We start from the raw sequence: 26,995 nt of genomic DNA, 5'->3' as shown, positions 1-26,995 counted from the left end.
GATCAAGATGTATCTGAGGGGATTTTCTTTTGTAATTGGTAACAGTTTGGAGACCTTTCCAGACAGATAAACAGTCTTTGTTAGCAAACAGTTGTTCCAGCTGTGGACAGGAGGGGAAACAAAAGGTAGAGAACACTATTTTTAGAGAAATGGTCCTAAAGGAACAAAGCATAGTGTAGGATGCCACTAGCTTAAGTCTTAACAGCACTGCATGAGAGGAGACTCCAGTATCTATTTGTTCCGAGGGATCCTCAGAAAGGTCAAAAGGTTGCAAACAGATAGGAGACTGGTTACATGCCTGAAGCTTAGCTAGAGGAACATAACAGTGCTGGAATTCTGAGAGGGGAGGTTATCAGAGCCTAATGTTATTGCGAAAAATGGCAACTAGGTATAGACGATCTGCTGAATAATAATAATAATAATTGCTTACACTTATATAGCGCTTTTCTGGACACTCCACTCAAAGCACTTTACAGGTAATGGGGACTCCCCTCCACCACCACCAATGTGCAGCATCCACCTGGATGATGCGACGGCAGCCATAGTGCGCCAGAACGCTCACCACACATCAGCGATCAGTGGGGAGGAGAGCAGAGTAATGTAGCCAATTCATAGAAGGGGATTATTAGGAGGCCATGATTGGTAAGGGCCAATTGGAAATTTGGCCAGGATGCCGGGGTTACACCCCTACTCTTTTCGAGAAGCACCCTGGGATTTTTAATGACCACAGAGAGTCAGGACCTCGGTTTTATGTCTCATCCGAAGAACGGTGCCTGTTTACAGTATAGTGTCCCCGTTGCCATACTGGGGCATTAGGACCCACATAGACTGCAGGGTGAGCGCCCCCTGCTGGCCCCACTAACACCTCTTCCAGCAGCAACCTTAGTTTTTTCCAGGAGGTCTCCCATCCAGGTACTGACCAGGCTCACACCTGCTTAGCTTCAGTGGGTTGCCAGTTGTGAGTTGCAGGGTGATATGGCTGCTGACTGTCTGTCCTGTGAATTGTTAAGGGTTTCATGTATTTGTGTGTCCAAGTAGTCCGGACTGCTGTGCTATGTGTTGTTTGTCTTGTGAATTTTCTGTTTTACACATATTGTATCCATAGTGGTACGGGCCAAATCCAATTTAAAGGGTGTTGTGAGCACTGGGGTTTGTTGGGAGTGGTGAGTTAGGAGTCTGGAAATGAGAGCAAGGTGCGAGTGGATATGATAAAAAGATTGTTCCTTTATTTTGTTTCTGATACCTGGTGAAGAGACGCAGTGAGTGTTTGAGTGGCCAGCTGCGTCAACTTCAATAAAACTGGCCTTTTGGTTTGTTTGAGTGCTGACTTGCTATGGTGTATTTTTTCTCTCTGTGAACAACAGGTCCTACGGCCAACACTACCCACACAGGAGGTGTGTGCGTGACAGCTCCTCAGCTGAAGCAGGAGTCCAAGTGTGCACAGATTTCTTGTTGGGGTTTGTTGTTTGAAGTTTCTGTTTGTATGTAGGAAGCAATTGTGCCATCGCGTGGTCCGAGTTATAGCACGCGACGAGAGCTCCCGAAGAGCGCCTGCCTCCTGCCCGATTCGACGTCTAAAATCATCACAGAACGAGAGGAGCCAACAGGAATGCAAGTCTCTTCTGGTGAGGAGCCTCCGACACAGCCCCCAGTACTGGGTGTGCAGAAAGAATCCTGTTCTACAGTTGTGGTGCGAAATGGCCTCCAGTCCTTGTCAAATGCTGGGTTTCTCTGGACTGCAGTCCCCTGCGCATTTGGATGACTGTGATTGGTGTTGCTGTCCTGAGACTGACTGGTGTCAAGACCAGCTGTACTCTGGGATCAGCAGGGCCTAGTGGTGGTATGAATTGTGGCCTCTGTTTCTCAGGTGTAACAAGTGTTTGATTACTCTGTTCTGTATGTGTCACGGACGTCCAAAGGGACTAACCGTAGGGAGCAGGAGAGCGGAAAAAGACCCATATGCGTAGCGGCGAGACGGGAAAAAGGCCCGGGCTCATTAGTGCAAAGAGTTCAGGAATGCCGTATAGAAACCTATGCCCTCAGGGAGCGGACGTGGGGCGCCCTGGTGCTAGGCGGGTCTCAGGACATCCGAACAACAATGCTGAGCGTGGACAGAGTGCAAGACCCGGAAATATATAGCCCAAGGGAAAGAGAGGGACAGGAAGGACAGCAGACCGGAAACTAGGGACAGGACAGAGAAGGAGCGCCCTCTGGCTGCAGAGGGCGTGACAGTATGTTTATCAATAGTGGGTACTGGCCTAATTCAGCCCTGCACTCGCTGTTAGCTGTTTTTCTCTGCGCAAGGCGGATGTTTCTACAGATTGATTAGAGTTTCTACAGAGTGTACTCCTGGTCTGTGAGGGGACCCCACACTTCACTGCCGTATAGGGCAATGGGTTGGATTACACTTTCAGATATTTGGAGCGAAATTCTTGTTGGTGGGTTGACATTGAAGAGCCTCCTTCTTATTGCGTAGAAAGCCCTGAGTGCCTTCTCCCTCAGTGCATTTAGTGCCAGGTCAAAACTCCCAGAAGAGCTGATGGTGAGACCGAGATATGTGTAGCTGGATGTGTGCTCCAATGTGTTGTTGTTCAGTGTGAATTTGTACCTGTTTCCCTGAGGTCTGGCTTTCTCCTGGAAAACCATAACTCTGGTCTTGTCCAGATTGACTGGCAGTGCCCAGGTGTGACAGTCCTGCTCCAGCAATGCCAGGCTCTGCTGTTCTGGGTCCAGATGGGCTGGCAGTGCCCAGGTGTGAATGTGATGGGATGTGTGGCGGTTTGGTAGGAAGCCAGTCTGACTCTAATGCAGGACATTGTGCTCAGTAAGGAGGGCCGGTTATCAGATATTCAAGTTACGACAGAGTTCCTTCCCCAGGTTACTGTTCACACTGAAGCTCCGGTACCTGTTGGGGTCGAGTCTGTCTCCATTCTTACAGACGGGCGTGATCAGTCCTTGATTCCAGGCCTCAGGGAAACAGCCGGCCGTCAGGACGAGGTTGGGGAGTTTGAGCAGGCTTTGCTGCAGGTCTGAGCTGCAGTTGGATCAAGCGTTGTTGACTGTGTCTTGGCTACAGGCCTTTTGTGGTCTGAGAGTTGTCTGTTTGTGTATGTGCTTATCTTCTTTAGGGTGTGCATGTAGTGTCTAACCATCTCACAGTATCTGAGGCGCAGTTCAGAGTGGTGTGGTGTTGTTTTAGTTCTGGTAGTTCTCTTCAGTTGTTTCTGCACTCTGTATCAAACCATTTGATATTGTTTCTGAGTGTGTTTCATATGAATGTAGTCATTTTGATTTTAAGGCTAGTTTCTCAAAAACATGGTTTATAAATTTATGCCCGATTTGTTGGTTTGATTCAGAGCGTTTTGAAATGTAAGGGATCAAGTAATGGGTTTATTTGCTGCTGAAAAGAGAAGAAAGAAAAAAAAAAGAAATGAGACAATTAGCTTGTAATGAGTTTATAACAACAGTAATTAGATTCCTGCAAGCACTCTTTTCATTGTCCAACAACTGAAAGCTTTTAGGTATAAAGGAAGGGTCCTCTAATATTTGATGTGTGAGATTGTCGTTCTATTGGAGATGTTAGTGAGTCTGAGGATTCGTGTTAATATGACAATACTGCTACTACTATTAATAATACAGCATGGCAAGACTTCTTTCAGTTATTTCCCACCCCTCCACCTCAGTGAATCACACATGTTAAACTTCCATCTCGGGTTCCAGATCAGACATGAGCAATCCTATATTACAAATACTTAGCACCAGGCAATTTAACCAGACAATAATTTAAGCAATTATTCATTCAAGAGAAGCAGCAGGACGAGTAAAGTGCCCCTCTGATGGCCGGTCAGTGGAATTAAACTGGAAAATTTCTTAGAAATGATTATTCTTACAATGATGTGCCAATGGCGCCGCTTGGTGGTCATTCAGCAAAATTTCACCGAAAGTTTTTTTTAATTAAAATACCGTTAGTAATGTTCGTATTAATTAGTTATTTTAATTTTAAAAATATTTAAGCACTTTCAACAGCAAAGAATACATTGCCTTGCAAACAAGAGTAATGAATGAATGTGTTGTACATGGATACAAAATACAAAATAAATACAATAAACCAAAAATTAAAATGACGTTCAAAAGGCGCGAGTCGATGACGTCAGAAGGAAGTCGCCCACGGGGCGTATGGGTAATGTAGTTTCTGTAGTTCTCTGGCCCGCACTGCCCACGTGTTTCGGTGATTTGATTGAACATCAGAATTAATTCTATTGTACCATTTCAGCGTGTTTGTCGTGTCATGGATTTCTATGACTGTCTTATGGGTTCTCTTGTGTGTCATGTTTATTTTAGTGGGTGGCAGTGCTGGGGCCCTGAACTGTAATCATTCGTGTTTAGTATTTGTTACTGTGACCCTCCTGGGTCACCCTCCTGGGTGGAGGGGACCTTTGTAAGATTCCTGTCCTGGCAAGCAGCAGGTGAGAGTTTGCTGTCCGACTCAATTACACCTCCGCTACCTCATTTCACCTCTTTCACCAGCCTGTAAAGGGGGTTGTGATAGTATGGGGTCTTTCTCTTTAACAACCTCAAACCGCAGGAAAGAAATGCTTCATTTATAAGATTGAAATATAACCAGAAAGTATAAAAATAGCTATTTGTGGGTATCATGTCAGAAATATTTGTTTTTATTTTAAAAGAATTTAGAAGAGAAATATGATTAATAAGGCAGTAGAATCCATTTAAACTGTCATTTTCCTGTTTAGGTTGGAAAGTTTAATTTGATCAAGTCCACTTGAGTGCCTAAGCAACTGTTTGGGTAGTTTGGCTGGTGTGGTGGTGCTCTCCAAATACCTGATCCAAACGGACAGAGAGACAAAGTGAGAAAGAAAAGGTGTAAATAACAGACATATCATATGCAGAATACAGTAATGTGCTGTTCAGCACAGTGACCTAGAGTGAAGATGGAAATCAGTCATTCTAGTGCTCTCAATGGTTTTCCATTACAAACGGACCAGGGCTTCCTGAGACACAGGCAGTTGGAGTTATATAGAGTTAGAGGTTGTTTTCACGGCACCAGCCGACTAAAGCAGAGACCTCCTTCCACTCCAGAATTTTTTTTTTTTATTTGGGTGGGATCATCTGGAGTCTTGATTCCTTTCACGGAGTCAGCAGTAGATACACAGCTGTTAGCATAGGAGGAGTACAGAAGAGGTGACAGCAGTGCTGGGGACCCTCTGGCACAACCAGAGGTGTGAAATTGAAATTGTTTGGAAGGAATGGGAAGCTAAAGGCAGAGTCACAATCTCCGATTCATGTAATCAAAACAGTAAGTTCTTTCCTCAGGCAGCTTCGTTAGAACATTTTAAATAGATGTAAAAGTGTATTTACAGACTATATCAGCCCTTATCTTTATTAACCTGGTTTAATCTTTTTTTCATAAGTGTAAATATATTATACTATGTACCCCTGATGGTATTATTGATGTGCTATAAATATACTCTTGTTTGTATTGTATCTATTTTTATTGCTACAATAAAAAGTTAAAAAGAACTGCACTTTCGAGAAATGTCCACTGGGCGGCGACAGACATACACGAGTCTATGGCGGCGAGTCCAATAGCGCCTCCGTACAGATCCTCGTTGTGCAGAGATTGAAAATCAATACAGATGATAACTGTGACGTTTGTGACAGCAACTCTGAAAGATAACGTAAAGAAGGAAACTAATATTGACATTACTTTTAAAGAAGTTAAATAATACTACATTTTAAACCTATTGAAAGTAATATGAAAATATCGTTTGTATTTTAAAAAATATGATACTTCCACGGTATAATAATTAACGAAATGCTGTGAGAGGAGACCCGTGTTTAAACACTTTAAAACGGATGTAAATGCGTCTGTACAGACAATTTGAAACATGTACGGACCTTATCTGCTTTTGTTTGCTATTAAACAAGATTACCTGTTTAATCTTTTTCCATAACATGTACATGCATTATCGTATGTGCCCCTGACTATACTCTGTGTTATATGTATTCTTGTTTTTATGGCATGTATTGTTGTTATAATTAAAAATAAAAAGACGCGACTCGATTACGTCAAAAGGAAGTCGCCACAGGGCTTGTGGGAAATGTAGTCTTTATAGTGCTCTGGACTGCGCTCCACACGTGTTCCGCAGATTTGATTGAGCATCAGAATGAATTATACAATGTCAGTGTATTTACCGTGTCGCGGATTTCTATGTCTGTCTTACAAGACGGACTCGGCAGGAGCTGTTTCTTGCTCTCCGGAGTGAAGGTGCTCTGGGAAGAGACGAGCAAATCTTCAGACTCTTTGTAAATGAGACATCATGACAGCTGTGCCGACCTGCTCTTGATTGACCTGTTGAACCTGTTTGTGTAAAAAGCAGGAGTCTTGTGTACCCCTGATTGTGTTATGTGCACTCTAGTGTGTTTGCAGCGCTCGTCCTGCCTGGTTTATCAACTCGACACAGAAACAGAACCCACTGCCGTCGTGTCTGTGGGCTTCTGAGCTCTCTTGTCTTGTTTGCAAACTTTTCTCCTGTGTTTATTTTACTTTGTTAAATAAAACGTGGTTGCCGGGGCAACGGAGCTGCAGTAGTTGTTTGCCGGAGCGGGTCTGACCTCCAGCAGGTCAACAGGCGGCTTTTTTAATGTAATCTAAAAAGCGCTGGCTGGAGTATTTTGTGGAAGAAACGGTGACTCGCAGGCTGTGGGACAGGACTATCAGGGACAAATCAGCGCTGGACACCAGCCTCACACCGCTGGGCTCACTGCACCATGAGCGAGTCCGTCGGCGCCTCCTCCTGCTGGGGTGTGTTACCTGGGCTGCTGTCTGTGTGGAGTCTGCATGCTCTGCCCCTGTTCTCATGGGTTCAGTTTCCTGGGGTGCTGTCTGTGTGGAGTCTGCATGCTCTGCCCCTGTTCTCATGGGTCTGGTTTCCTGGGGTCCTGTCTGTGTGGAGTCTGCATGCTCTGCCCCTGTTCTCATGGGTCTGGTTTCCTGGGGTGCTGTCTGTATGGAGTCTGCATGCTCTGCCCCTGTTCTCATGGGTTCAGTTTCCTGGGGTGCTGTCTGTGTGGAGTCTGCATGCTCTGCCCCTGTTCTCATGGGTCTGGTTCCTGGGGTGCTGTCTGTGTGGAGTCTGCATGCTCTGCCCCGGTTCTCATGGGTCCTGTTCCTGGGGTGCTGTCTGTGTGGAGTCTGCATGCTCTGCCCCTGTTCTCATGGGTCTGGGTTCCTGGGGTGCTGTCTGTGTGGAGTCTGCATGCTCTTCCCCTGTTCTTATGGGTCTGGTGTCCTGGGGTACTGTCTGTGTGGAGTCTGCATGCTCTGCCCCTGTTCTCATGGGTCTGGTTCCTGGGGTGCTGTCTGTGTGGAGTCTGCATGCTCTGCCCCGTTGTCATGGGTCAGGTTTCCTGGGGTGCTGTCTGTGTGGAGTCTGAATGCTCTTCCCCTGTTCTTATGGGTTCAGTTTCCTGGGGTACTGTCTGTGTGGAGTCTGCATGCTCTTCCCCTGTTCTTATGGGTTCAGTTTCCTGGGGTACTGTCTGTGTGGAGTCTGCATGCTCTGCCCCTGTTCTCATGGGTCTGGTGTCCTGGGGTGCTGTCTGTGTGGAGTCTGCATGCTCTGCCCCTGTTCTCATGGGTTCAGTTTCCTGGGGTTCTGTCTGTGTGGAGTCTGCATGCTCTGCCCCTGTTCTCATGGGTCTGGTTCCTGGGCTGCTGTCTGTGTGGAGTCTGCATGCTCTGCCCCTGTTCTCATGGGTCTGGTTTCCTGGGGTGCTGTCTGTGTGGATACCTGGTGAAGAGACGCAGTGAGTGTTTGTGTGGCCAGCTGCGTCAACTTCAATAAAACTGGCCTTTTGGTTTGTTGGAGTGCTGACTTGCTATGGTGTATTTTTTCTCTCTGTGAACAACACGTCCTACGGCCAACACTACCCACACAGGAGGTGTGTGCGTGACAGCTCCTCAGCTGCAGCAGGAGTCCAAGTGTGCACAGATTTCTTGTTGGGTTTTGTTGTTTGAAGTTTCTGTTTGTATGTAGGAAGCAATTGTGCCATCGTGTGGTCCGAGTTATAGCACGTGACCAGAGCTCCCGAAGAGCGCCTGCCTCCTGCCCGATTCGACGTCTAAAATCATCACAGAACGGTGAGGAGCCTCTGACACAGCCCCCAGTACTGGGTGTGCAGAAAGAATCCTATTGTACAGTTTTGGTGTGAAATGGCCTCCAGTTCTTGTAACATGATGGGTTTCTCTGGACTGCAGTCCCAGTGCACTCCGCTTTGGATTTGCAGTGGTGTTTTCTACAATGGAAAACCCTTTGTTTGTACAGAATGGAAATGGCAGTCTGCATGTTTTAATAATCTAATGTGATCATGTACTACAGCTTAAACACTGAGCCAGGTGACGTTTGATTCTAAAAGATTTCTCTATCATTTCAGCGGCGCCTTGTCTGCGGCAGCCCGGCAGCTCCTCCTCCCTTCCAGCTGAGACTCTTCCCTCTCCAGAGGTGGGTTAGTGCTCTCAGGTCATCTTCTCTCACACAGCTGTGGGGCAGAAACGCTACTTCCACTGGGCAGAGAGCAGACGGGCAGTGGGAAGGGCAGCCCTGTGTTTGGGGATCAGGGCTGTCCCTGCTGAGGGATGCTTTCAGAGCCAAAGCAACTGGCTGGGTTATGAACTTTATGGTGTGATCCAAATATGACATACAAAGACAGAGATGAGAAAGAAATAGTATTGCATGTATCTGATCAAAACAGTCTCTTTCAGACAAAACAAATATTGAACAAAAACTTAGTTGCAACACACTGCACTACACTTTCTTCTAGGCTGACATTACTGATAGTTTGTGCTGTCTTCCTTTCAGTCTGCAGGGTGTGCATCTTTTTCCTCAGCTTCCTACACGAGGAATCAGTTTCTCCTGCCCTGGTTTCACTCCTTTATATCTCACAGTCTTCTGCAGCTCCTGGAGGCTGACGACATGTTTGCTGTTTCTGAAAAATTGCTGACTGGCTCATCAGCACAATTGCTGATTCAAAATCCTTTACTCACATGTTGCCTTAGCCTCTGTATCACAGAGATGTGTGCTTTTCTGGGTTGGGTAGATCGATAGTGTGCTTTTGCTCAGTTGCTCTGCTCAATGCGTGGTCTTTTAACTCCGGCTGGGTACGAGCACCTCACTCTCCACACGGCTTTCCAAGGCTCTGTCATCGTGTGTGAGGATGTTGTGTAGCTCGTGAAACAGTTCCCCCATTTGAGCCCTGGATTTACTGGGTACTTGAATACCTGAATCTTGCCGTCAGTCCTGATCACCTTGTTTTTGTTCTGCAAGGACAAGGCACCTCCCCAGCACTGAACACAAACTGATACTGGCGGGTTGATTGTGTTGTGGTGTGAGTTTGTGTCTGTGGGGGTGAGGTGTCCCCTGCAGCGCGAACAAACATGCAGACTCCACACAGACAGCAGCCCTGGAATCAAACCCAGGGCCCCGGTGCTATGAGGCAGCGATGCTAACCACTGTGCCGCAGTGTTGCCCCCTTTGAAAATGTCTGACTTCCGTTTAATTTGAGGTCACAAGCTTATAAATGGTCTCACAACGTTTGTCTCATCTCAGGTTTCTCTGACCAGTCCCAAGGACCTGTAGTCACTGACAGCTTCTGCAGTCTGACGGTTCATTTCAGTAGGCTGGAGGGATGGCGCAATTATCCTCAAATCGGTGAGTATTGTTTTGCTCTTGTAACATGAAACATCAAAGAGAAGTCAACAGACTATTCCGTGAAACTGTTCAGAAACTGGCCCGTGGTGATTTTCTGGGTCCTTTAGTAAGCTGTCCGGGACTGTGTCATCGACACACTTTGTGAGAAGCCAGTCTGTGTGTTTGCTCTTGTGATCATTCGTGAACGAATGTAAGAGAGTGTAAGAGAGGGAGAAGATTCGGCCCTGGAGTGATCCAGTTTTCTATTTAACAACCTCAAACTGCAGGAGAGAAATGCTTCATTTCTAAGATGGAAATATAATCAGAAAGTATAATTAGCCATTTGTGTATATCATGTCAAAAAATGTTTTATATATAAAAAGAATTTAGTAGAGACATTTGCTTAATAAGGCAGTAGAATAAATGTTGTGATGCTGGTGTGATGGTGCTCTTCAACAAACTGATACAAATGGACAGAGAGACAAAGTGAGAAAGAAAATGTGTACATAACAGACATATATGCAGAATACAATACAGTGCTGTAAAGTACAGTACCCTAGAGTGAAGATGGAAATCATTCATTCTGGTGCAGAAGAAATGAATCTGCTCTCAATGGTTTTCCTGTACAATTGGAACACGTTGTGAATTCTACATAATTCACAGAAAACAAAATAAACAACTCATTCACTCCCCTGCTGTCCGTGACCCAGAGCTCAGTAATCATTTCACTACTGAAGATCATGCAGTTTTTAATGCTTTTCATTTGAACATCCTACTTGTTAATATTTCCTCTTAGATGAGAATATTCTCTTCGGCGTGTCTTTACAACTCTTCTCTTATTGCTCCTCTTGTCAGTAATCCGGTGTGAAAGCTCTCTCTGTCGGAATCAATGTCTTACCTCTCCGTCTTGTGTTTCAGGTCTCCTCTGGCTGCTGACCCTGCCGTCAGGACAGAACACATCCCGCACTGACCACACTGCTGGGTTTACTGTACGTGACAATAAAGAGCTTGAGCAACACATCTAATGTGATCTCTGCACGCTTCCCGAGGAGGGTCCAGCAACGTTCTATATAGTGCACATCACCATCGGGATGAAAAACAAAAATCCCCAGTGGGAGTCCAGTCTTTCCCTGCTACGCAAATTGCTTTTCGTTAGGTGAGGTCGCAAGTTCTTATTGGAGAATGTTGTACAGTTTCTTAATGCAATAGGGCGAGTAAGACTGAAGTTCCCCCCGTGTTGGCCGATCAGTGGAACGAAACTGAAAAAAGCTCCTTGAAACTGTGATTCATACACTTATACACTGGCTCAGCATGGTGCTCACCTGCTGTCCTTGGGTGTCTGCTGAAATTTGATTTTTTTTCAGGAGCACTGTGACCCAGAGCTCAATAATCATTTCAGCTACTGAAGATCATTCAGTTTTTAATGCTTTTCATTTGAACATCCTACTTGTTAGTATTTCCTCTTAGGTGAGAATACTCTGGTACTTTTCTGGGTCTTAGCTGAGTGAGCTTTATTAGAATAATTGAACAATACTTTCACCTCCACATAACACTCATAGATTTTTCAAGGGTTAAATATGGGAGCCACGTTTCTTACATGTTTCCTTTTGTAAGTTGATTCACAAAGCTTTCACCGCCTCCACTCCAGTGAATCACTTTGTTTAGCAAGTGATCAGGTGGAACAGTTTAATTTCTTCCTGCAAATAATGTCTTTCCTTTTTCATCCCATCCGAGTCTCCGTCCTAGTTAAAGTCATTTTGATGTAGAACGGCAGTGGTCCAGTTGAAAGGTTCAAGGTTTCACTGTGTTTTAGAGTGCAGATAAAGAAGATAATAGGAGAGGAAACTGGAAAAGCCGTGACTGTCATTCCATTCAATTCAATTTATTTTCATATAGCACCTTTCACAACAAGGTTGCCCCAAGGCGCTTAACAATGCAGGTAAATATACATTTTGTGAATACAGAACTGAAGACAATGGAGGAAAGGAACCAAAGACTCAGTAAGGAGAATAAAATCCTCTAGGGGTCCAAGGTCAACTGGCTGCCCAACCCCTTTGGGCATGCTAACATTATATCATTAAAAAAAAAGAAAGAAATGAATGCGGGTATTAATCCATCCATCCATCACGTTATCTGTATGTCAGTACCCCACGCAGGTCTCTGCAGACCAGCAGAATCCTCCTAAACGACAGCTGTATCCATGATGCCCCTCTTGGATCCATGGCACTGATGCAGCATTCAACTCACATGGTGCCCAGCCCATGACAGACAGTATTTCTCCTCTGCAGTATCCCTGCGAGGCAGGACAGGTGCCTGACCTCTGAGAGCCTTGTAAGTAAGTAGAAGGAGTTTGAAGTCCGCCCTGTACCTGAGAGGAAGCCAATGAAGAGAGAGAAGTATGGGGGTTATGTGGTCATTCTTTCTGCTCCAAGTAACAATTCTAGCTGCTGCATTCTGTAAGTATTCAAACTCTTTGCTGTGACAAATCTAACGTACTTTAGGCAGACAAAACGACCTTAAAAAGCCACATGATTTTTAAGTAGTCTGTCTGTGTGTAGTAACAGTGGTTCACATTATTTCAGAACGTATACTCCCGTCTCTGTAACTTTCCTCAGTCAGCTAGTGAACATTCTGTATTTACACCACGAATGCACTACTTTGTCTCGCGCGCGGTCACACTGGCCGTCCACAGGCACGGGCAGGAGCAGGGAACACGAGGCCGCTCTGTAGTGCCCCTGTGGCTCTCCAGCAGAGGGGAGCACTTTGCTCAACAGCCCTGAGCCAAAGGACCCAGTGATAAAGCTGAAAATCTGGCAAGTCCCCCAGTCTCCCTGGGGCGCTGAAGAGGATTTCATCTGATGCTGAGGTTCCTGTAACTCAACACAAAATTGAACACAGCGAGTTATGAGTTTGTGAAGAAGTGACAGCGGAACAATGTCAAACAGGAAGTTAACCTACAGGAAAGAATGAATTGAATCTCTGATATTCAAGCACGCAGTGTGACGTCCACTGTCTATTCAAATCTACTCTGCAAGTCTTACAATTCTTTTTCATACACCGTCTCCTGGTTATTGTTTTGTGAGTGCTTGAACTGTTTCTCAGTAGAAATAAGACCGATAACTCACTGCTTCAGGATGCACACTATCGTCGATGAAACCTGTGGTGTAAGCAAGCGAAAAGAGACAGATCCTTCTAAAACACAGAGGCCATCGGGAGGGCAGAAACACTCTGCAACAGGTAGGAGCTGTGGAGCCGTGATTCCCCCGAGCCAGAGCCCTCGTCCTCCCTCGACAGCGAACTTGAGCTCCAGCGACTGGAGCAGCTACCTGCCGTCGTGGGACCTCCTGCAGATTGGGAACGGGTAAGGCAATTCGACACGAGCCCACTCCTCTTCCCACTGCTTACACCCCTATAACAAATAGTTTCAGGGTATTATTCAAGTACAGGATAAAGAGATGACAGGTGTTCCCAATTGGCTGAGGATACAACTCTCTCTCTGAGAAAGCACACAGAGGTGGACAAAGCAATTAAATGCCTTTACAAGTCATTTCCTCTGTTTCTGGTCTTTCTTTACATATCAGAAAAGTGAACTGGTGGCTGTTGGAAAGTGTCTGCTCCGTACGTAATATACATGTAAAAGATGTGATTAAATATCTTGGTATTAAGATTTTCAAAAAGGTGATTTTGTGATTTGATGTTCTCTACCTTAGTAAAATAAAAAAAAAACTTTATTCATGGTTGCTATTTGTCAAACACGGGCAGAAGGAGGCCTAAATGCTACAGGGTTTAGAGCATCTAATACCGATACCGACAGTATTATTTACAAAATTAAGCAAAGTAGGTGATGTATGTTTCCCTAATTTAATCATTCAGGAACTAGGTATTGATGCTTTTAAGAAACTAACAGTAGCCCATCAGAAACTATGGAAGAATTTACAACCTTTATTAGACTACAAGGAAAACAATTTAGTTATACTTGTACTAATAAATACTTCAGATCCCTCTCGCAATCTCACAATATCTTGTCAAACTATTTTGGAGCACCTCTTTGGGGAAAGTGAGTGGAATCAAACATGACTATTGTCAAACAGATTTTGTATGAATAATAAGGTTAAGGCGTCAGTACAAAATTGTACATTGAATCGACCCGGTAAAGATACACAGTGTGCATAGATTTAAAAGTAATATAGATGATAATTGTCTATCTCAAAGCAGCCCAGAAACCTTACGTTTGTTTTTGTTTTGTTCTGTTGTTAAAACACTCTGAACAGATCGGCAAAATGGTGTAAAGAAGGCTTCTAATTCTGACATTTCCTGTAGACAAATTGATGTTATTTTACTGCTCAATACTGCTGAACCGAATCTAAAATATAATGTATCATTGGCTTAATCATTATACTCGCTCGTTATTAGATGTAGAAATAGCCTAAAGATGAGAAATAATCGAAAATTGAATAATTAGACCGTCTGTCGTAGTAGCAGATTGTACTTCTCGCCTACTTGATGTGGTCGAGCAGCACCACAATCGCCATACAATCCGTCCGTTCTCATGCTCTGACTTTCAGGTTGGGCAGTGGACTGGATTCCAGGGCAAACTCGTTCTTGTTTGATTATCCGTGTGAAATCTCGCCCAATATAACAGGTAAGCTCATGCACTGAAATGATGCGCTTCCAAATTAAAGCGACACGCATTTGAAAAATTCAAAATACACACGAGGGAACGTCTCGAAACCATAACTAAGTATCACAACATGAAAGCTGTGCGTACCTTATCTTTATTTGACTGTATAATGTACTCCGGTGATCTGTAACGTAGTCTTGCGTGCATCGTAAAGGATCCGGACTTCCGGCTACGGAAAACCCGGAGTGGATCAGCCTTTGCACCGGACCCGGACTTCCGGCTACGGAAAACCCGGAGTGGATCGGCCTTCCACTGGATCCGGACTTCCGGCTACGGAAAACCCGGAGTGGATCGGCCTTCCACTGGATCCGGACTGCCGGCTACGGAAAACCCGGAGTGGATCGGCCTTCCACTGGATCCGGAATGCCGGCTACGGAAAACCCGGAGTGGATCGGCCGTTCCACTGGATCCGGACTGCCGGCTATGGAAAACCCGGAGTGGATCGGCCGTTCCACTGGATCCGGACTGCCGGCTACGGAAAACCCGGAGTGGATCGGCCTTCCACTGGATCCGGACTGCCGGCTACGGAAAACCCGGAGTGGATCGGCCTTCCACTGGATCCGGACTGTGAGCAGCTTTTGTCCAATCGGCGCTGAGATTTCAGCAGGAGGCGGGAGACAGGCTCTTGTCCAGTCACACAGCTTCAGTCCCGGGACTTTTCCGAATTCCGGCGGGCGGTGACACTTCCGAGAAATGTCCACTGGGTGGCGACAGAGATACACGGAGCTGAGTCTCAAAGCGCTATCGGAAAGACTTGAAATCGGAAAGAAATACATTTGTTACGTTTTAATCCCATTGAAAAGGAAGATGAAAATATCGTTTGTATTTTAAAACATTATTATACTTGCGCAACATAATTATTAAGGGAATGGTGTGAGAGGAGACCGTGTTTGAACAGTTTAAGACGGATGTAAAGACATTTTATTTCAGAATGTCTTTCTGAAATGTGTCTGTTTCTGTGTTGTAAGAACGTTGAAGCATGGACGGGCCTTATCTGCATTTACCTTGTTGAATCTTTTTTTCCATAAAATGTACATGTATTATTGCATGTACCCTGACAATACGACTGCTACGTTACGTTTTCTTGTAGTTTTTGGTCTCATAAAAAATACAAAAGTATGAGTCGATGACGTCAAAATGGTGTCGCCCACAGGGCTTATGGGTAATGTAGTCTCTGTAGTTCACTGGGCTGCCCTGCCCATGTGTTTCGCTGATTTCATTGAACATTAGAATGAATTATATTAATACAATTTCAGCGTATTTATCGTGTCTTGTATTTCTTTGTCTCTCTTATGTGTTCCCTTGTGTGTATGTTTTCTTGTATTTCACTTGTCTGCGGCGCTGGTTAATCGACTTGGCACATAAAGCAAACCCACTGTCCTCGTGTTTCTTAGCTCCCGTCTTGTTTGCAAACTTTTCTCCGGTGTTTATTTTACTTTGTCAATAAAACGTGGTTGCCGGGGAAACGGTGCTGCAGAAGTTGTTGCGAGCTGACCTCTAGGAGGTAAACAGTCGGCTTTTGTAATCTAATCAGCGAGCAAAGCAGAAACGTTAGTCTAAAAAGCGCTGGCTGAGTATTTTGTGGACATTATGCAGAAGAAAAGGAAGAAACGGCGAGTCGCAGGCTGTCGGTAAATATCAGCGCTGGACACCAGCCTCACACCGCTGGGCTCACTGCACCATGAGCGAGTCCGTCGGCGCCTCCGCCTGCTGGGGTGTGTTACTGCAGGAGTGAGGAGTCTCCGGTCTCCGGTCGCGTCATGATCTGCAAGTGGAAGTGAGAGACGGCGGCGCAGTGGGTGGCAGCGCTGGGAGCCTGGATTTAGTTCCTGGGGTGCTGTGTGTGTGGAGTTTGCATGCTCTGCTCATGTTCTCGTGGCTCCAGTTTTCTGGGGTGCAAAATTCTGTTTATTTCACAAGACGGACCCGGGCAGCAGCATGTGTCTGCAGCGCTCATCCTGCCTGCATGTTTGCAAACTTTTCTCCTGTGTTTATTTTACTTTGTTAAATAAAACGTGGTTGCTGGGGAAACGGTGCTGCAGAAGTTGTTGCGATCTGACCTCCGGGAGGGAGACAGCTGGCAAAGCCGAAACTTTAGTCTAAAAGGCGCTGGCTGGAGTAGTTTGTGGACATTTTGCGGAAGAAAAGGAAGAAGCGGTGAGTCGCAGGCTGTGTGACAGGACTGTCGGGGAAATGTAAGCGCTGGGCTGAGCGAGTCCGTCGGCGCCTCCTCCTGCAGGAGTGAGGAGTCTCCGGTCTCCGGTCGCGTCCTGATCTGCATGTGGAGGTGAAAGGCTGAGAGACGGCGCACATGCTCTGCACATGTTCTCATGTGTCTGGTTTCCTGGAGTGCTGTCTGTGTGGAGTTTGCATGCTCTGCTCATGTTCTCAAGGGTTTCCTGCCGCTTCTGCAGTCCAGTGTTGGTGAGTCTGTCGGGTTGATTGTGTTGTGGTGTGAGTGTGCCCTAAAGGGGTTTTAATAGTATGGGGTTTGTGTGTTCACTTGTATGCAGACCACTGGAGAGACCGGTTGTTTTTTGCCAGGCAGACTAATGGCTGCATATTCAATTCCAGCTACTGATGTTGCCAAACCAGCAAGTGGGACAGTGTTTGAAAACCCTTTCAATGAAAAGTTTGTAGAACAGTGTTGCTATTGTTCTGTTTAATTCGTGGTCACCAAGCTTATAAATGGTCTCACAACGTTTGTCTCTTTTCAGGTTTCTCCGACCCGGAGAGTGAACAAAGAAGTGATAAGGGCCCATAACACCTAAGCTCGGCACTCTCACACTCTTCAGCCACACGAGCTTCCTCCTGGTAAAATACTGGGCAAGCCCCTTTCTGACAGGGACAGTGGAAAACCCCCTGAGGGAGATGGGCTGAGGGGAGGAATAAAACCATCTGAGCCGGAACGGAGCGCGCTCCCGATTCTCACCAGACCCGGGAGACGACACAGGCAGCACAAGGGAAGCTGCGGAGCGCGAGTTCACGGAGGCAAGGACCGATTGACGACCACGGGAGACAGTGGCATCGGAACAGAGGTACTGTACAGAGACTTTTAATACCTGAAGGCAAGGAGCGAGAAACCGGCCCGGCTAGCCGCTCCAAACTGAGGGGAATGGAATACAGTTCGCGGGAGGATTTCTAGTGGAACCTGAACAGAGTCTGGGGAAATGGGACCGGCCTCTCGTTCACTGGGGCCAGCAAAGACTTTACAGGTACGAAGAAGAATCGTTCGAGTGGCCACTCTTCGGTACTTGACAGAAAAGACTGCCGTCCCTCTGGATTCATTATGACCCTTGGAAGGACCTTTTGTTGCTGCTGTTTTCGTGGTGTCTTTGGCTGATGGTGAATGTGGATAGAAAATAAAAAGGTCACTTATACGATACACATGCTTGTCGCTGGTCTGTGTGGGCATTGGTGGATCTGGGAGATCAACAGAACCTGTTGCATTGCTAGGTGCCGTAGTCATATATGAGGCAGGAAATAATTCTTGTTTGAGGGGTCACCTCACTGTGACAGGAACGTGTTGGGAAGACGCGCCAGTTCTGACGTTAGTGCGACGGGTCTGTAGGCATTAAGGCAGGTTCTTGTGTCCTTTTTTGGAACAGGAACAATAACAGAAGATTTGAAGCAGTCTGGCACTGTGCACTGGGACAATGATTGCTTAAAAACGTCTGTAAAGATTGGAGCGAGTTGGCCAGCACAGGGCTGTAGTGTGGCTGGAGATACACAGTCAGGTCCTGCTGCCTTTTTACAGTTTTGCTTTTTGAATAGCCTTAACACATCCTGTTCTTTGCTTCACAGGGCATTCTCAAGGCTTGTTAACGGCGTCAAGTCTTCGTGAGAGATTGAGTGTGAGTGGGTGTGGCACTCCAGTTGAGTGGGGGACAATAGCTCATCCCCAGGATGTGAATTATTTGGACGAGTTGCGAGACTGCCATGGACAAGGTCGTTGGAGATCCTTTGTGTTTCAGGCCTGCTGTAAAATGTGTTATCTGGTAGAGAGTGATCAAGATGTATCTGAGGGGATTTTCTTTTGTAATTGGTAACAGTTTGGAGACCTTTCCAGACAGATAAACAGTCTTTGTTAGCAAACAGTTGTTCCAGCTGTGGACAGGAGGGGAAACAAAAGGTAGAGAACACTATTTTTAGAGAAATGGTCCTAAAGGAACAAAGCATAGTGTAGGATGCCACTAGCTTAAGTCTTAACAGCACTGCATGAGAGGAGACTCCAGTGTCTATTTGTTCCGAGGGATCCTCAGAAAGGTCAAAAGGTTGCAAACAGATAGGAGACTGGTTACATGCCTGAAGCTTAGCTAGAGGAACATAACAGTGCTGGAATTCTGAGAGGGGAGGTTATCAGAGCCTAATGTTATTGCGAAAAATGGCAACTAGGTATAGACGATCTGCTGAATAATAATAATAATAATAATAATAATAATAATTGCTTACACTTATATAGCGCTTTTCTGGACACTCCACTCAAAGCACTTTACAGGTAATGGGGACTCCCCTCCACCACCACCAATGTGCAGCATCCACCTGGATGATGCGACGGCAGCCATAGTGCGCCAGAACGCTCACCACACATCAGCTATCAGTGGGGAGGAGAGCAGAGTAATGTAGCCAATTCATAGAAGGGGATTATTAGGAGGCCATGATTGGTAAGGGCCAATTGGAAATTTGGCCAGGATGCCGGGGTTACACCCCTACTCTTTTCGAGAAGCACCCTGGGATTTTTAATGACCACAGAGAGTCAGGACCTCGGTTTTACGTCTCATCCGAAGGACGGCGCCTGTTTACAGTATAGTGTCCCCATCACTATACTGGGGCATTAGGACCCACATGGACCACAGGGTGAGCACCCCCTGCTGGCCCCACTAACACCTCTTCCAGCAGCAACCTTAGTTTTTCCCAGGAGGTCTCCCATCCAGGTACTGACCAGGCTCACACCTGCTTAGCTTCAGTGGGTTGCCAGTTGTGAGTTGCAGGGTGATATGGCTGCTGACTGTCTGTCCTGTGAATTGTTAAGGGTTTCATGTTATTGTGTGTCCAAGTAGTCCGGACTGCTGTGCTATGTGTTGTTTGTCTTGTGAATTTTCTGTTTTACACCTAGTGTATCCATAGTGGTACGGGCCAAATCCTATTTAAAGGGTGTTGTGAGCACTGGGGTTTGTTGGGAGTGGTGAGTTAGGAGTCTGGAAATGAGAGCAAGGTGCGAGTGGATATGATAAAAAGATTGTTCCTTTATTTTGTTTCTGATACCTGGTGAAGAGACGCAGTGAGTGTTTGAGTGGCCAGCTGCGTCAACTTCAATAAAACTGGCCTTTTGGTTTGTTTGAGTGCTGACTTGCTATGGTGTATTTTTTCTCTCTGTGAACAACAGGTCCTACGGCCAACACTACCCACACAGGAGGTGTGTGTGTGACAGCTCCTCAGCTGAAGCAGGAGTCCAAGTGTGCACAGATTTCTTGTTGGGGTTTGTTGTTTGAAGTTTCTGTTTGTATGTAGGAAGCAATTGTGCCATCGCGTGGTCCGAGTTATAGCACGGGACGAGAGCTCCCGAAGAGCGCCTGCCTCCTGCCCGATTCGACGTCTAAAATCATCACAGAACGAGAGGAGCCAACAGGAATGCAAGTCTCTTCTGGTGAGGAGCCTCCGACACAGCCCCCAGTACTGGGTTTGCAGAAAGAATCCTGTTCTACAGTTGTGGTGCGAAATGGCCTCCAGTCCTTGTCAAATGCTGGGTTTCTCTGGACTGCAGTCCCCTCCGCATTTGGATGATTGTGATTGGTGTTGCTGTAGCTGTGCTGTCCTGAGACTGACTGGTGTCAAGACCAGCTGTACTCTGGGATCAGCAGGGCCTAGTGGTGGCCTAGTGGTTAGCTGTTTTTCTATGCGCAAGGAGGAGTTTCTACAGAGTGTACTCCTGGTCTGTGAGGGGACCCCACACTTCACTGCCGTATAGGGCAATGGGTTGGATTACACTTTCAGATATTTGGAGCCAAATTCTTGTTGGTGGGTTGACATTGAAGAGCCTCCTTCTTATTGCGTAGAAAGCCCTGAGTGCCTTCTCCCTCAGTGCCTTCACTGCCAGGTCAAAACTCCCAGAAGAGCTGATGGTGAGACCGAGATATGTGTAGCTGGATGTGTGCTCCAATGTGTTGTTGTTCAGTGTGAATTTGTACCTGTTTCCCTGCGGTCTGGCTTTCTCCTGGAAAACCATAACTCTGGTCTTGTCCAGATTGACTGGCAGTGCCCAGGTGTGACAGTCCTGCTCCAGCAGTGCCAGGCTCTGCTGTTCTGGGTCCAGATGGGCTGGCAGTGTCCAGGTCTAACACTCCTGCTCCAGCGGTGCCAGGCTCTGCTGTTCTGGGTCCAGATGGGCTGGCAGTGCCCAAGTCTGACAGTCCTGCCCCAGCGGTGCCAGGCTCTGCTGTTCTGGGTCCAGTTTGGCTGGCAGTGCCCAGATGTGACAGTCCTGCTCCAGCAGTGCCAGGCTCTGCTGTTCTGGGTCCAGATGGGCTGGCAGTGCCCAGGTCTGACAGTGCTGCTCCAGCAGTGCCAGGCTCTGCTGTTCTTGGTCCAGATGGGCCATCAGAGCCCAGGTGTGAATGTGATGGGATGTGTGGCGGTTTGGTAGGAAGCCAGTCTGACTCTAATGCAGGACATTGTGCTCAGTAAGGAGGGCCGGTTATCAGATATTCAAGTTACGACAGAGTTCCTTCCCCAGGTTACTGTTCACACTGAAGCTCCGGTACCTGTTGGGGTCGAGTCTGTCTCCATTCTTACAGACGGGCGTGATCAGTCCTTGATTCCAGGCCTCAGGGAAACAGCCGGCCGTCAGGACGAGGTTGGGGAGTTTGAGCAGGCTTTGCTGGAGGTCTGAGCTGCAGTTGGATCAAGCGTTGTTGACTGTGTCTTGGCTACAGGCCTTTTGTGGTCTGAGAGTTGTCTGTTTGTGTATGTGCTTATCTTCTTTAGGGTGTGCATGTAGTGTCTAACCATCTCACAGTATCTGAGGCACAGGTCAGTGTGGTGTGGTGTTGTTTTAGTTCTGGTAGTTCTTTTCAGTTGTTTCTGCACTCTGTATCAAACCATTTGATATTGTTTCTGAGTGTGTTTCATATGAATGTAGTCATTTTGATTTTAAGGCTAGTTTCTCAAAAACATGGTTTAAATTTATGAACGATTTGTTGGTTTGATACAGAGCGTTTTGAAATGTAAGGGATCAAGTAATGGGTTTATTTGCTGCTGAGAAGAAAGAAAAAAAAGAAATGAGACAATTAGCTTGTAATGAGTTTATAACAACAGTAATTAGATTCCTGCAAGCACTCTTTTCATTGTCCAACAACTGAAAGCTTTTAGGTATAAAGGAAGGGTCCTCTAATATTTGATGTGTGAGATTGTCGTTCTATTGGAGATGTTAGTGAGTCTGAGGATTTGTGTTAATATGACAATACTGCTACTACTATTAATAATACAGCATGGCAAGACTTCTTTCAGTCATTTCCCACCCCTCCACCTCAGTGAATCACACATGTTAAACTTCCATCTCGGGTTCCAGATCAGACATGAGCAATCCTATATTACAAATACTTACCACCAGACAATTTAACCAGACAATAATTTAAGCAATTATTAATTCAACAGAAGCAGCAGGACGAGTAAAGTGCCCCTCTGATGGCCGGTCAGTGGAATTAAACTGGAAAATTTCTTAGAAATGATTATTCTTACAATAATGTGCCAATGGCGCCGCTTGGTGGTCATTCAGCAAAATTTCACCGAAAGTTTTTTTTAATTAAAATACCGTTAGTAATGTTGGTATTAATAAGTTATTTTAATTTTAAAAATATTTACGCATTTTCAACAGCAAAGAATACATTGCATTGCAAACAAGAGTAATGAATGAATGTATTGTACATGGATACAAAATACAAAATAAATGCAATAAACCAAAAATTAAAATAACATTCAAAAGTAATATGGGTAATGTAGTTTCTGTAGTTCTCTGGCCCGCACTGCCCACGTGTTTCGGTGATTTGATTGAACATCAGAATTAATTCTATTGTACCATTTCAGCGTGTTTATCGTGTCATGGATTTCTATGACTGTCTTATGGGTTCTCTTGTGTGTCATGTTTATTTTAGTGGGTGGCAGTGCTGGGGCCCTGAACTGTAATCATTCGTGTTACTCATCATCATTGTTACTGTGACCCTCCTGGGAGGAGGGGACCTTTGTAAGAATCCTGTCCTGGCAAGCAGCAGGTGAGAGTTTGCTGTCCGACTCAATTACACCTCCGCTACCTCATTTCACCTCTTTCACCAGCCTGTAAAGGGGGTTGTGATAACATGGGGTCTTTCTCTTTAACAACCTCAAACCGCAGGAAAGAAATGCTTCATTTATAAGATTGAAATATAACCAGAAAGTATAAAAATAGCTATTTGTGTGTATCATGTCAGAAATATTTGTTTTTATTTTAAAAGAATTTAGAAGAGAAATATGATTAATAAGGCAGCAGAATCCATTTAAACTGTCATTTTCCTGTTTAGGTTGGAAAGTTTAATTTGATCAAGTCCACTTGAGTGCCTAAGCAACTGTTTGGGTAGTTTGGCTGGTGTGGTGGTGCTCTCCAAATACCTGATCCAAACGGACAGAGAGACAAAGTGAGAAAGAAAAGGTGTAAATAACAGACATATCATATGCAGAATACAGTAATGTGCTGTTCAGCACAGTGACCTAGAGTGAAGATGGAAATCAGTCATTCTAGTGCTCTCAATGGTTTTCCATTACAAACGGACCAGGGCTTCCTGAGACACAGGCAGTTGGAGTTATATAGAGTTAGAGGTTGTTTTCACGGCACCAGCCGACTAAAGCAGAGACCTCCTTCCACTCCAGAATTTTTTTTTTATTTGGGTGGGATCATCTGGAGTCTTGATTCCTTTCACGGAGTCAGCAGTAGATACACAGCTGTTAGCATAGGAGGAGTACAGAAGAGGTGACAGCAGTGCTGGGGACCCTGGTATCTCTTCCACTGAGGACCCTCTGGCACAACCAGAGGTGTGAAATTGAAATTGTTTGGAAGGAATGGGAAGCTAAAGGCAGAGTCACAATCTCTGATTCATGTAATCAAAACAGTAAGTTCTTTCCTCAGGCAGCTTCGTTAGAACATTTTAAATAAATGTAAAAGTGTATTTACAGACTATATCAGCCCTTATCTTTATTAACCTGGTTTAATCTTTTTTTCAGAAGTGTAAATATATTATACTATGTACCCCTGATGGTATTATTGATGTGCTATAAATATACTCTTGTTTGTATTGTATCTATTTTTATTGCTACCATAAAAAGTTAAAAAGAACTGCACTTTCGAGAAATGTCCACTGGGCGGCGACAGAGATACACGAGTCTATGGCGGCGAGTCCAATAGCGCCTCTGTACAGATCCTCGTTGTGCAGAGATTGAAAATCAATACAGATGATAACTGTGACGTTTGTGACAGCAACTCTGAAAGATAACGTAAAGAAGGAAACTAATATTGACATTACTTTTAAAGAAGTTAAATAATACTACATTTTAAACCTATTGAAAGTAATATGAAAATATCGTTTGTATTTAAAAAAATATGATACTTCATAATAATTAACGAAATGCTGTGAGAGGAGACCCATGTTTAAACACTTTAAAACGGATGTAAATGCGTCTGTACAGACAATTTGAAACATGTACGGACCTCATCTGCTTTTGTTTACTATTAAACAAGATTACTTGTTTAATCTTTTTCCATAACATGTACATGTATTATCGTATGTACCCCTGACTATACTCTGTGTTATATGTATTCTTGTTTTTATGGCATGTATTGTTGTTATGATTAAAAATAAAAAGACGCGAATCGATTACGTCAAAAGGAAGTCGCCACAGGGCTTGTGGGAAATGTAGTCTTTATAGTGCTCTGGACTGCGCTCCGCACGTGTTCCGCAGATTTGATTGAGCATCAGAATTAATTATACAATGTCAGTGTATTTACCGTGTCGCGGATTTCTATGTCTGTCTTACAAGACGGACTCGGCAGGAGCTGTTCCTTGCTCTCCGGAGTGAAGCTGCTCTGGGAAGAGACGAGCAAATCTTCAGACTCTTTGTAAATGAGACATCATGAGACCTGTGCCGACCTGCTCTTTATTGACTTGTTGAACCTGTTTGTGTAAAAAGCAGGAGTCTTGTGTACCCCTGATTGTGTTATGTGTACTCTAGTGTGTTTGCAGCGCTCGTCCTGCCTGGTTTATCCACTCGACACAGAAACAAAACCCACTGCCGTCGTGTCTGTGGGTTTCTGAGCTCTCTTGTCTTGTTTGCAAACTTTTCTCCTGTGTTTATTTTACTTTGTTAAATAAAACGTGGTTGTCGGGGCAACGGAGCTGCAGTAGTTGTTGCCGGGGCGGGTCTGACCTCCAGCAGGTCAACAGGCGGCTTTTTTAATCTAATCTGCGAGAAAAACAGAAACTTAAGAAACCTTAGTCTAAAAAGCGCTGGCTGGAGTATTTTGTGGAAGAAACGGTGACTTGCAGGCTGTGGGACAGGACTATCAGGGACACATCAGCGCTGGACACCAGCCTCACACCGCTGGGCTCACTGCACCATGAGCGAGTCCGTCGGCGCCTCCTCCTGCTGGGGTGTGTTACTGCAGGAGTGAGGAGTCTCCGGTCTCCGGTCGCGTCATGATCTGCAGGTGGAGGTGAAAAGGTGAGAGACGGCGGCGCAGTGGGTGGCAGCGCTGGGAGCCTGGATTTAGTTCCTGTGGTGTTGTCTGTGTGGAGTCTGCATACTCTGCCCCTGTTCTCATGAGTCTGGTGTCCTGGGGTGCTGTCTGTGTGGAGTCTGCATGCTCTGCCCCTGTTCTCATGGGTTCAGTTTCCTGGGGTGCTGTCTGTGTGGAGTTTGCATAATCTGCCTGTGTTCTCAAGGTTCCTGTTCATGGGGTGCTGTCTGTGTGGAGTCTGCATGCTCTGCCTGTGTTCTCATGGGTCCTGTTCATGGGGTGCTGTCTGTGTGGAGTCTGCATGCTCTGTCCCTGTTCTCATGGGTCTGGTTTCCTGGCGGGCTGTCTGTGTGGAGTCTGCATGCTCTGCCTCTGTAATCATGGGTCTGGTGTCCTGGGGTGCTGTCTGTGTGGAGTCTGCATGCTCTGCCCCTGTAATCATGGGTCTGGTGTCCTGGGGTGCTGTCTGTGTGGAGTCTGCATGCTCTGCCCCTGTAATCATGGGTCTGGTGTCCTGGGGTGCCGTCTGTGTGGAGTCTGCATGCGCTGCTCCTGTTCTCATGGGTCTGGTTTCCTGGCGGGCTGTCTGTGTGGAGTCTGCATGCTCTGCCCCCTTTTCTCATGGGTCCTGTTCCTGGGGTGCTGTCTGTGTGGAGTCTGCATGCTCTGCCCCGTTGTCATGGGTCTGGTTTCCTGGGGTGCTGTCTGTGTGGAGTCTGCCTGCTCTGCCCCTGTTCTCATGGGTTCAGTTTCCTGGGGTACTGTCTGTGTGGAGTCTGCATGCTCTGCCCCTGTTCTCATTGGTCTGGTTTCCTGGGGTGCTGTCTGTGTGGAGTCTGCATGCTCTGCCCCTGTTCTCAGGGGTCTGGTCTCCTGGGGTGCTGTCTGTGTGGAGTCTGCATGCTCTGCCCCAGTTCTCATGGGTCTGGTGTCCCGGGGTGCTGTCTGTGTGGAGTCTGCATGCTCTGCCCCTGTTCTCATGGGTCTGGTGTCCCGGGGTACTGTCTGTGTGGAGTCTACATGCTCTGCCCCTGTTCTCATTGGTCTGGTTTTCTGGGGTGCTGTCTGTGTGGAGTCTGCATGCTCTGCCCCTGTAATCATGGGTCTGGTGTCCTTGGGTTCTGTCTGTGTGGAGTCTGCATGCTCTGCCCCTGTTCTCATGGGTCTGGTTTCCTGGGGTGCTGTGTGTGTGGAGTCTGCATGCTCTGCTCCTTTTCTCATGGGTCCTGTTCCTGGGGTGCTGTCTGTGTGGAGTCTGCATGCTCTGCCCCTGTAATCATGGGTCTGGTGTCCTTGGGTTCTGTCTGTGTGGAGTCTGCATGCTCTGCCCCTGTTCTCATGGGTCTGGTTTCCTGGGGTGCTGTCTGTGTGGAGTCTGCATGCTCTGCTCCTTTTCTCATGGGTCCTGTTCCTGGGGTGCTGTCTGTGTGGAGTCTGCATGCTCTGCTCCGTTGTCATGGGTCTGGTGTCCTGGGGTGCTGTCTGTGTGGAGTCTGCTTTCTCTGCCCCTGTTCTCATGGGTTCAGTTTCCTGGGGTGCTGTCTGTGTGGAGTCTGCATGCTCTGCCCCCTGTTCTCATGGGTCTGGTTTCCTGGGGTGGAGTCTGCATGCTCTGCCCCTGTTTTCATGGGTCTGGTGTCCTGGGGTGCTGTCTGTGTGAAATCTGCATGCTCTGCCCCTGTTCGCATGGGACTGGTGTGCTGGGGTGCTGTCTGTGTGGAGTCTGCATGCTCTGCCCGTGTTCTCATGGGTCTGGTTCCTGGGGTGTTGTCTGTGTGGAGTCTGCATGCTCTGCCCCTGTTCTCATGGGTCTGGTGTCCTGGGGTGCTGTCTGTGTGGAGTCTGCAT

The 26,995-nt window shown here is 46.3% G+C and overlaps 2 long non-coding RNA genes across 2 annotated transcripts; one reads left to right on the top strand and one right to left on the bottom strand.

Moving 5' to 3' along the window:
• The first annotated feature begins 8,065 nt into the window (after positions 1-8,065).
• On the top strand, positions 8,066-10,725 carry LOC138241308 (uncharacterized). Its single transcript, XR_011190535.1, has 4 exons — positions 8,066-8,161; positions 8,455-8,522; positions 9,627-9,728; positions 10,626-10,725. It is a non-coding gene; the product is annotated as an uncharacterized lncRNA (long non-coding RNA).
• An 843-nt stretch (positions 10,726-11,568) lies between these two features.
• On the bottom strand, positions 11,569-14,463 carry LOC138241160 (uncharacterized). The gene is made up of 2 exons (XR_011190350.1): positions 12,833-14,463; positions 11,569-12,075 (listed from the first exon to the last, which is right to left on the bottom strand). It is a non-coding gene; the product is annotated as an uncharacterized lncRNA (long non-coding RNA).
• Positions 14,464-26,995: the final 12,532 nt, after the last annotated feature.

This window comes from Lepisosteus oculatus, chromosome 9, assembly GCF_040954835.1.
Source record: "Lepisosteus oculatus isolate fLepOcu1 chromosome 9, fLepOcu1.hap2, whole genome shotgun sequence".
In the NCBI taxonomy this organism is placed as follows: domain Eukaryota; kingdom Metazoa; phylum Chordata; class Actinopteri; order Semionotiformes; family Lepisosteidae; genus Lepisosteus; species Lepisosteus oculatus.
This window is presented reverse-complemented; position numbering and strand designations above follow the sequence as displayed.